Source organism: Gorilla gorilla, chromosome 15 (assembly GCF_029281585.2).
Source record: "Gorilla gorilla gorilla isolate KB3781 chromosome 15, NHGRI_mGorGor1-v2.1_pri, whole genome shotgun sequence".
Lineage (NCBI taxonomy): Eukaryota > Metazoa > Chordata > Mammalia > Primates > Hominidae > Gorilla > Gorilla gorilla.
The window spans coordinates 81,498,038-81,509,926 of record NC_073239.2 but is presented as its reverse complement, the minus strand read 5'-3'; the positions used below and the strand labels follow the sequence as shown (position 1 = coordinate 81,509,926).

The window sequence follows — 11,889 nt, the reverse complement described above, 5'->3', positions numbered from 1 at the left end:
TGTGAAGCATAAATCATCTGGTTCCCACCAACTCCCTCATTCATCCAGAATGGCATGGAGCATGTCTGTGTAGTCATGGGGGGCATTCTTAGGGTTAGTGCAGCAGGTGCACAATAAATATTTGTTTGTCAATCAATGAATCAATGACTTAGTAAGAGAAACTTAAAATTCTACATTGGTAATAACAGCTCTGTACCTCAGGGTCCTGACTTGAAGAGCCAGCATCTATAACCACCATGCTTTCTGGTTTGCTGTGAGAAGTAGTGGGAAAAAATGGCCTGGTTTTAAAAATCCACACAATAGTTCTTTAATGGGTACGTGTTACAGTTTGAGTCCCCTGATGACATTATTATCCTCCTCATTTTATTCTTTGTAGGCAATGATACAAGACTCTGGAGTCCTCCAGCAAATGCTCAATTTATACCTTTCAGATCTGAGTCAGTGTGGGATTATCAGTACACATTGAAGGATGTGTGTGAAGGGAAAGAGTGTAGCAGAGGAGATAATTATTTCCAGGTGAAGCGACTGTATTCAGGTAGCAACTAGCACATTTAAATAGAGTCAGTGGCTCAGAAAAACCACACAAAGGAACACGCTTCCCTGAATTAAAAAGCATGCAGTAAAGCCACTGCCACATCCACGTGAGGCCTCTTTGCCCTGCTGCAGCACGAGCTGACACTGATTTGAGTTGTCTGAGCATGTAGCGGATTTACATGTTCATTCTTTTTTTCTTGAGGGTGTGTTTTGTTCCTTTTTTTTTTTTTTTTTTTTTTAACATTCTCACACATGCATTGGCCTGTGCTTGTTGCAAAGTGAAAGAATTGGAGAAGGGAATGAAATACTCATCAGTCAACCTGCAACCACATCCTGGTAGTTTATGGAGAGTTGATATCCACTCATTTTTTCCCATTCTCTTTTCCATTGTCTGCCTTTTTTTTCCATCTGTAAATATTTAAGTTTGTTCCTCTGAAAAAAGGAGGGATGGCTTAGAAAACCACAATAATATTATTACATCTAAAAATTACTGGACACGGTGGCTCACGCCTGTAATCCCAGCACTTTGGGAGGCTGAGGTGGGCGGATCACCTGAGGTCAGGAGTTCAAGACCAGCCTGCTCAACATGGTGAAACCCTGTCTCTACTAAAAATACAAAAATTAGCTGGGCATGGTGGTGCGCACCTGTAATCCCAGCTACTTGGGAAGCTGAGGAGACAGAATTGCTTGAACCTGGGAGCCGGAGGTTGCAGTGAGCCGAGATCATGTTACTGCATTCCAGCATGGGCAACAGAGTGAGACTCCATCTCAAAAAATAAATAAATAATAAAAAATTTTTTTTAATCATTCCTTCATATCAAATATCCCCTTAGTATTAAATTTCCTTAATTATATATGTTTAAATAGTTGGTTTATTCAAATCAGGATCCAAACAAGGCCTACCCATTATATTTGACTGATAGGGCTTTTTTTTTTTTTTTTTGAGACAGGGTCTTGCTCCGTCAACCAGACTGAAGTGCACTGGAGTAATCATGACTCACTGCAGCTAAATTTTTAGCTTTTCTTTTGTAGAGACAGGGTTTTGCTATGTTGACCAGGTGGGTCTTGAACTACCTGGCCTTAGGCAATCCTCCCACCTCAGCCTCCCAAAGTTCTGGGATTACAGGCATGAGCCACCATGCCTGACCAATATGTCTCTTGTTTCTTTTTTTTTACCTAAAGGTTCTCCTTCTAGCCCTTTATCCCCTTGCTATTTGTTGAAGAAACTGGGTAACTTTTTCTGTAGGGTTCTCATTTTGAATGTTTCTAATTGCATCCCTGTAGTGCTATTTAACATGTTCCTCCCTCTCTGAATTTCCTACAGATTTCATGTTAGATTTAGCAGCTCAGTCTGATGCAGGTTTTGTTTTTTGGCAAGAACATTTCCTAGGTATTCCCAGTGCATACACAGGGCAACTCACAGATGCCCAGGTGTGTTGTAAAGTCCCATCAGGGGGGCACCTGATGCCCAGGTGTCTCTCTTGATGTCAGCTGCCACTGATAATCAGTACCTAGATCCATTATTGCACTAAGTGTTCTCAAAATGCTGACAGTCCAGCTGTATAATTCCTTTTTAATTTATTACCTGGAATATTTCTATAAAGAGAAATTTCCCCTCATCAATTATTTGGGTCGCTCTGAGGTACAATTTGGAAGGGAAATCACTACGTGCCATTTTCAGACTTGTGGGGTAGAAAAAGCCAGGGAAAAGAGGCAAAACTCAGAAGAACACTCTGGGCTACTTGGTAAGAGTGTTCCTCAAGGCATTGGTACAGGAGGAGGAGGGAACGACTAATGGAAATGAGATTTGAGATCGTCTAATCTGTGGGTCCTCATTATTCCTGCATGGATAATTATGAGTTGGCTGACTGCTGAGCTCTTAGTCTCCACAATTCCTCACCTGCCTGCCCCTTGCTCTGTTACTGAGCTTTGTCCTTACTCCTAAATTCAGCTCTGAGGGCAGAACCCCACCTTATACTTCTTGAGTCCCTCATAGCCCTAGCAAGGCACTGAGCACTGAGTCACCTATCAATGAATGACTGCTTGTAAATTCAAGGTGATGAATTATTTATTTTATAAGAATTCTCACAAGCACTTCTGAAGTGTCTATCTGGTCACAGGGCTGGATGGAATGACATAGTTCCACCCCTCAATAAGTCTTAAATCAATAATGAACAACACTGTCCCAGATCAACATGAAGGAGCCAGATATTTGAATCAGTCTTAAATAAATACGCAAAACACACAAATGTTCCAAAGGTAATATGTTACTGCCAGATTGCCTGCCAGACGCTCACACCAAAGCACGCTCCTGCCCTGCCTTCTGTGTATGAGGATGCTCACATTCCCACCCACTTGCCAACAGTCATTATCATTTCTTCAAATCTTTGCCAATTCTATAGGTAAAAAAATGGAATCATATGTTCTCTCTCTCTTTTTTTTTTTTTTTTGAGACGGAGTTTTGCTCTTGTTGCCCAGGCTGGGGTCCCATGGCATGATCTCAGCTCACTGCAACCTCCACCTCCTGGGTTCAAGAGATTCTCCTGCCTCAGCCTCAGGAGTAGCTGAAATTACAGGCGCCCGCCACCATGCCTGGCTAATTATTTTGTATTTTTAGTAGAGATGGGGTTTCATCATGTTGGCCAGGCTGGTCTCGAACTCCTGGCCTCAGGTGATCCTCCCACCTCGGCCTCCCAAAGTGCTGGGATTACAAGCATGAGCCACCACACCCGGCCCATTATATGTTCTAGTTTATACTTCAATTAGTAGCGAGAACTAACCCCTCTTCCCATTGGCCATTTGCGTTCCTCCTTTTGTGGCTGATTACCTATTCATGTCTCTTGCTCATCTGCATTGAGGTCCCTGTGTACTGCTGGGTGGGACTGGGTGCTAAATGCCACGATGCATGAAGTCCAGGACACTTTTCAAAACAAATATCTGTTTTTTAAAAAGAAGAAAATACGGCCAGGTGCAGTGGCTCACTACTGTAATCGCAGCACTTTGGGAGGCCGAGGCAGGTGGATCACCTGAGGTCAGGAGTTCAAGACCAGCCTGGTTTGATAGTGAAACCCGGTTTCTACTAAAAATACAAAAATTAGCCAGGTACCATGGCATGTGTCTGTAGTCCCAGCTTCTCGGGCAGCTGAGACAGGAGAATCGCTTGAGCCTGGGAGGCAGAAGTTGCAGTGAGCCGGGATCATGCCATTGCACTCCAGCCTAGGCAACAGAGTGAGACTTTGTCTCAGGAAAAAAAAAAAAAAAAGAAGAAGAAGAAAATACAGGTATGTAAAAAATGCTTAAAGAAAAATAACTTTTGTCGACTTACAAAATGGCCGCCCGGAGCGTGTTCCGCGCGGTTCCCCCAGCGGTCTCCGGCTGAACCGGCGCTCTCGCCTCCCTGCCGAACACAGCGTGAGGAGCCCCCCTGGGGACATGGTGTTTGACTCTCTGGGCTTGCCGAGCACCAAGTCTTCTGAGGACCGCAGGGCAGCACCGGAAGCGGCCGAGCGCGCTCAGCCGGGCGACCACCGGCCGCTCCAGACCCCTGCGCCGCCGCGCGCCGGGTTTCGCCGCACCCAAGACCCAGCGAGTGCAGCGGCGGCCGCCGAGGAGGTTCGAAAACATGGCCAAAAGAAATGCCGAGAAGGAACTGACAGATGGGAATTGGGATCAAGAAGATGAAGCTGAAGAGGTGGGAACATTCTCCGTGGCCAGTGAGGAAGTCTTGAAGAATAGAGCCATAAAGAAAGCAAAGCGCAGAAATGTTGGATTCGAATCTGACAGTAGAGGAGACTTTAAAGGTTTTAAAGGTTTGGTGGTACCTTTTGGAGGAGGACGGTTTCCTGGATTTGGTAGTGGCGCTGGAGGGAAGCCTTTGGAAGGACTGTCGAATGGAAACAACCAGTGCCCCTCCCTTCACCAGTGCAAAGGCAGTGGCAGAGCCCAAGGTAGCCTTTGGTTCTCTTGCTGCAAATGGCCCTACCGCCTTGGTTGATAAAAAAGTTTCCAATCCCAAAACTAATGGGGACAGTCAGCAGCCCTCCTCCTCTGGCCTTGCTTCCAGTAAAGCTTGTGTAGGAAATGCCTATCACAAGCAGTTGGCCGCCTTGGACTGCTCCGTGCAGGACTGGATAGTGAAGCACGCGAATACAAACTCCCTCTGTGATCTGACACCTATCTTTAAAGACTATGAGAAATATTTAGCAAACATTGAACAGCAACACGGGAACAATGGCAGGAATTCTGAAAGTGAATCTAACAAAGCGGCGGCTGAAACACAGTGTCCTTCCCTTTTTAGCTCAACAAAATTACAGCAAGAGTCAACGTTTTTGTTTCATGGCAGCAAAACTGAAGATACACCTGACAAGAAGGTGGAGGTGGCATCTGAAAAGAAAACGGACCCATCATCACTAGGAGCGACAAGTGCCTCATTTAATTTCGGCAAGAAAGTTGATAGCTCTGTTTTGGGCACATTAAGCTCTGTCCCCCGACTGGATTTTCATTCTCCCCTGGAAACTAGTTTATTTGGCAAAGATATTATCCAGAGTAAACCAGTCTCTTCACCATTTCCCACTAAACCATTGGAGGGCCAAGCGGAAGGTGACAGTGGTGAATGCAAAGGTGGAGATTAAGAAGAGAATGATGAGCCACCCAAAGTAGTAGTTACCGAAGTAAAAGAAGATGCTTTTTACTCCAAAAAGTGCAAACTATTTTACAAGAAAGACAATGAGTTTAAAGAGAAAGGCATAGGTACTCTGCATTTAAAACCTACGGCAAATCAGAAGACATAGCTTTTGGTGCGGGCAGACACCAATTTAGGCAACATATTGCTGAATGTTCTGATTCCACCCAATATGCCATGTACGCGAACAGGGAAAAATAACGTTCTTATCGTCTGTGTTCCAGATCCACCAATCGACGAGAAGAATGCCACCATGCCAGTCACCATGTTGATTCGGGTAAAAACCAGCGAGGATGCAGACGAGTTGCACAAAATTTTACTGGAGAAAAAGGATGCCTGAAGACGCGAAGTCGGCTGCGGAATTATTGCCAAGTTGCTGCTTCTTCCACCGCCACTTAGTCAGTTTTTCTTCTCTTCTTTGACATTCTAAGAACTTATAGATAACTTAAAACTTTTGTGAGGAAGATTAATGTGGCCAATAAAACCTTTAAATGTTGTGTCAAGAAACCGCACTCTCACTTCTTAAGAACTGCCTCAAGTGTAAAATACATTTGAATGCAATTTTTGGAAGATCTTTTAAATGTTCGTTTGTTTATTAAACTAACCCTAAGTGATTTCTTCAAGGACTGCAATCAGGGTATCGATTCGCTTTCCCAAAGGCTCTTCTAACCCGTGGGTTTTGGGGTCCATCGCCACCACGAAAGAGGCTTTTGAACAAGTGCCCGGCTGTGTTCAGAAGGAAGCTGGCCTGTGTGCTTCTCTCCAGTGGGCTCAGCCGACGTGTGAGACTTGTGTTATCAAATGAACCAGGCTGCCACGCTGTGACAGGCGTTTGCCCTCTGCTTTATTTTTATTTTGAAGCTAAAATGTGAGTACTAAGTGTTCACCTCAGCGTTCGAATCATTGGCCTGTAACCCTGTGGGCTGCTTCACGAGAATTCAGGACCTGCATTTTCATTCTAAAAAGAAATGAACAGCTTGTGAAGGAGTTTTTTGGCTTTGTAGTTTCTATTCATGAGGTAGTGTTACTTCTTTATCCCCCTGAAGACAAAATGAAGATAAAGGGGGATTGCCAGGAATGGGTTTAAAAGCACAAATTTGGTAGCTTATCATCTACACCATGGAGAGTGAACCCTTACGAAATGAAAGTCAAATGAGACCATCCTAGAAAAAGAAGATGCTCATAGGCATTTGTACCATGATCAACCCCACGCATATGAAAACTATGACCAAGTGACGTGCCTGGGAGCTTTGACACACAAGCCATGTGAATTCACTAGGAAACACATAATAAGGTAATGGAAGAGAAAATCGTGTGTAAATTTTGCCTTTAACTTTAGACAGCAGTATATTATACATTTGATATCTGAAATATGTTTACTTTTTTAAGAGTAAGATTCCATATGTCTGTTTGGAAGGGAGCCATGGTTATGCACACGAATATCCATGTCACTTCTCCAGAGCTGTCAGGTAACTAACACGAGCATTCTTTGAAGACTCTGGGCACATGAATGAGATACAGAATTGAATGTTTAAATTTCTACTTTGATTCCTCATGAATCATTTGAGACTAGTACCAGCTGATCTTGTGTATAGGCTCAGGGTCAGTGCCCAAGGGCTCACGTGTGTGTGTTCTGATCTTCAGTGCGTAGCGCATTCTCATTTAGAAAAGAGTAGTCAGAATAATTGTGGACCGTACAGTGGCTTTTTTTAAAACTACAGTCTTTAAGTGTAAGGTTTGGGGCCAGGAGCAATTTTATGATCAAATATGATGAACTCCTAAGTACCTGAGGTGTGATTGGGCCAACGTTGTCATAAGATTCTTGCTCTACTTTCAGTGTTTTGATTCCACTGGGAGAATTTGGCCCTAGTGTGTGGCTTTGGATGAATCCGTGCAGAGAGAGGTGTGCTTGTACTGTTACAGGATGCTGTCAGACATAGCTATAGTAGGCACCTAGGGAGGAAGTGGCCATTATTTTTACACTGACTTTTTAGAATTGAGAATGCACGTGAGTTTTTGTTGCAGATGATTTATAGTAATCAAGTGGTTGATGCTGTTAATACCGGCCCTGCCTGACTGACATTAAGTTTATTCAACTTTTAAAAAGATGAAGAACTAAGGGGAACAAATTTAAGTTTGTTGCAGCTTAGCCATACATGCTTCCCTGGTATCAGCTGCAATCAGCAGCTCACAGGCATCTTTAGGACACTTCAGTGTATATGACACGGTACTTTGTTAGCGTCTGCATGTGTATGGAAAGTTCACAAAAAATGGCATCAAAAGATCATGATTGGGTTTTCTTTTAAACCTGCCCCTTCTGTAAAAAAATAGTTTATATATTTTTAAATTAGTGGGTATGTGTGGCTTCCTTTTTTCCTAACATACTCAACAAATTTTTGCTGCTAAGACTATCACTGTTAAAGTGAAAATTACAGGGAAAAATGTGATGAATATACCATAACTCAAAATGTGATATTTTCTTAAAATCACTCTTTTATGCTTTAGGAACTAGTTGGTCTCCACTTTGATTATTAGTGTAAAGTGCCTGAGTATACGTGGATTTAATTGTAAAATTTAACTCCTTGTCTTTTACTTGGGGCACGGGGGCCCCGGAGGGCTTACCTATTTTCCCCACTATGTTAACAGGTAATTCTGATTTATGCATTATTTTAGTTTGACTTATTTTTAACAAAATATTAGAAATTATGCTTTAAAATATTTAATGTGGACTGAAATTTTCATCTTTTGTTTGAGAATCTATGAATTGTATCATATACGTGGCCTAAAGCAAGGTGTGTATTTTGTTATTCTGAAATTGTTTTGCATCTGGACAAATACTAAGTATCCCAGTGGCCTTTTTTTTTTTTTAAACCTGTGTGTCCATCTCATCCTTTTGCACATTCCTAGTAAGCAAAAAAATTTGTTATGCCATATTCATTATTTGAATTACAGACTGAAAATATGGCCAGTTTTTAAAGAAGTTTAGATTATGTTTTCCATGGAAGGACAAGTCTGACTGTTCATGGGCTGATTTTCTTTAAGAGGATTATTCTATTTTACAATTTCAATTCTAGATCATTTTATATATGCTGCATGTCAAAAAAAAGAAAAAAGAAAAAACTACCTTTTCTGGTGTGGAGAGGAAGGAAAACTAATATTCTACCTTCTAGTAGAGTTCAAAACAAGTTTTCACTGAGAGCCTTTTCAGTAAAAGTTAAATAAGTTTGTTTTTTGAGCATTTGTCAGTTATTCTATTTCAGAAGAGTCAAAATTCAAGCACAATACATTTTGAAGGCTTTGCAAACTCCTAAACCCCTGATGAGTCCTCTCATTCTGGAAGTGGGAATTTGAGTAGATACTGATTTGTCCCATAGTATGGTAGATGACGGGGAGGTCTTTTCCAATCAGGCACTCAGAACACAGGCCACTCTATGTTCTCAACCAGTAACAGTCATATTGAGGATGAAGGACTCTCCATTTGATGCAGACACAATTGTAATGGAGATGTAAAACTTCTTAGCAATCAGATGGATAAATTGTTTGCTTTTTACTTTAAATAGGAAATTGTTTTCTAAAACTAAAATACTTGAATTGTCCAGACAATATAATCTCAGCTTGTATTAGTTTTTGAATGCTCCCATCGAGGAAGTGTAACAATCCATGAAATGTGAATAAATGAAAAGTAAGCAAAAAAAAGAAAAATAACTTTTAATCTTACTTCTCAGAACCATTGTTAATAGTTATTTCCTTCCAGATCTTCTAAATATGTAAGTGTAGGTGTTTTTCACACATACGGGATCTTATTCTATTCAGCTTTTCTGTAACCTGTTTTCCTCATAAGAATCTTTGCAATCTCTTCAAAGAATGACAAATCAGTAAGAGAATGATAGTTTGTTAATAGAAAAATAAGCAAAGAGTATGAATAGGTGATTATTCACAAAAGGAGAGGCACAAATGGCCAATGTGAAGAGGTACTCAGCCTTACTGTTAATTGGAAATGTAAGTTAAACAAACATATGATTCCATTTTTTACTATTATAGACTTGGCAAGGATTCCAAGAAATCATAATGGCCAGAGTTTGCAAGTGGCGAGAAAGTGAGCATTCTCATACACAGATGCAGGTAATATGCTTTGGAGCTAGCATTTTGGGAGAAAATTTGACACTAGTAAGTTCTTGAGAATGAATCTGCACTTTGATGCAGCAGTATCATTTGCAGGAGCTTATCCTAAGGAAATGACCAGTAATTTGAGCGGCAACATGTGTGTAAAAGGAAGTAGGGGATTGAACCCCAGGTGCAGTGGTGCACACTGCAGTCCCAGCTACTCAGGAGGCTTAGGCCAGGGCATCTCCTGAGCCCAAGAGTTCAAGTCCAGCTTGAGAAACATAGCGAGATCCAGTCTCTTTAAAAAACAAAAACAAAAAAAGTAGAGGAGTGGGCAAGTACACTGTGGCATATCAAACCATAGAACACTGTGGGGCAATTAAAATCATGTTTTAAAAGAATATTGGCTGGTGTAGGAGAATGTTCATGATGTACTACCATGTGAAAGAGGGAGGTTGCCAAAAGGGTACATGGTATGACCCCATTTTGCTTGTACATATATGCACACAAATGACTGAAAATATTAACAATAAGTTTTTCTGGGTCATGAGATTATGAGTGTTTAATTTTTTCTTTCTGTTTTCTAAGGTTTTTGTGTTTTCTAAGGTTTTTTACACTGAACAAGTATCACTTGTGGGAAGTAGTGGGGAAGATGTCATTAAAAATGGTTTCCAATAGAAGTACTCGTTGATATGGGGCAACCACAAATAGACTGAAGAATTTGATTCTAAATAGAGCCAATGTTCTGACACTGGCCAGTGGAAGTGGGAGAAGTGACATCCCCCAACCAAGGTCTTAGGCTTGGGTTACCACTATTGTACCAGGTTTCAGTGTGACCTGACCTCTCAGGGAGAGGGCCCAGGCCCTCAGCCCCAGGGCATTTTCTTTGTGTTCTGCGTAAGCCTCTGGGTTAGAGGTAGGAGAGGTAAAGGAAATGAGAACAAATTATTCTGCACAAGGAGGAGGGAGACCAAGGTGCAAAGGAAGTGGTCCCAGACACCAAGCCTCTTGGCATGGCTCACCTAGACTGCCTGAGACATCACCCCACAGGGACAGCCACCAGCATGTCCCCAAACTCAGACACAGAACAACTTTATGAACCCGCTGCCAGGCACAGACTGCTCTAGAGATGAAAGCAGAGAGATCTGCAAATAAAACAAGGGGTGGGAGTCCATCCCATGCTTTCGGTTCCCTGAAACTTCTTTCTGCAACCTGAAACTTGTTCAGAGGGAGGAGAGATGAATGGTAATGGGGCCTGGAGGACTCCAATTTACTTTTCCTTCTTAATATAGTAAAATAATTACCTAAGAGATCAGAATGCTATATGTCATTTATATAGGATGGTTTGTATCTGTGATGATATTGAAGCCCCAAACAGATGTGAAGATAGAAATGCTGACATAGTGGGGCAGGCTGAATCTCAGAAGAGGGTGATGGTTCAAGTGTGATAGGAGCCTGGAGTAGACGGCCTTAAAACAAAGAGACCTCTGCAGCCACTGGCAAAAGGTTAAGCAGTAAGACCCTATCTTTCCTATTTAAGGGAGAAGTCCTCACTACCTTCTAACCAACCCCACAGTCCAGCTCCAAAGAACATGGCCACCCGGTTTCAAACCCTGTAAGGACCTCATGAAGCATTCCCTGATCCCCACCCCAACTCTGCCTAGCCAGGCCCCATACATCTTCAAGAACCAACCTTATGCCCATCCCTCCATCCCCCCGATAGGCTCTCTCCTTTAAGCCCTAGGCATTATGTCTCTTTATTTCTGACTTTTGGCCTCTTTTTGAGTATGTATTTGTCTTATCCTCACCCTTCTGCCCAGAGAGCAACTTGAGTAAAGGACTGCACGTTGTCTTTTACATCCACATAGCAGGTGCTATGTAAATATTTGCTGAACATTTTTTAAAGTCAATGTTTTCTTTTAGAATAGTTTTGGATTTACAGAAAAATTGGGAAGATAGTATAGAGAGTTCCTGTATACCCCACACCCAGTTTCCCCTATTCTTAACATCTTATATGAGTACAGTACATCTGCCCAGTTAATGAACCAATATTGAACATTATTATAAACTAAAATTGGCCAGGTGTGGTGGCTCATGCCTACAATCCCAACACTTTGAGAAGCTGAGGCAGGAGGATCACTTGAGCCCAGGAGTTCGAGAACAGCCTGGGCAACATAGGGAGATCTTGTCTCTAAAAATTAAAAAAGTAATAATAATAATAAGTATTATTAACTAAAATCTATACTTTATTAGAATTTTCTTAATTTCTACCTTCCTTTTTTAGAAGCCCATCCAGGATACTGTATTACATTTAGTAATCATGTTGCAGTTTCTCAGACTTTGCTTGTTTGAGATAGAATTCACATACCATAAAATCCACCCTTTTAAAGTGTACAACTCTGTGATTTTTTTACTATATTCACAAAGCTGTACAACCAGTAGCATTATCTAATTCTAGGACATTTTCATCTCCCCTAAAAGTAACTGCACCTGTTAGCAGTCACTCCCCATTCCCTCCTCCCAGCAGCTTCTGGCACCACTAATAATACCTTGTCTTTATGGATTTGCCT

General features: G+C 41.8%; 1 pseudogene; it reads left to right on the top strand.

The window, feature by feature from the left end:
- Positions 1 to 3,980: 3,980 nt before the first annotated feature.
- LOC115930589 (nuclear pore complex protein Nup50-like) lies at positions 3,981 to 5,606 on the top strand (annotated as a pseudogene).
- The last annotated feature ends 6,283 nt before the right edge of the window (positions 5,607 to 11,889 follow it).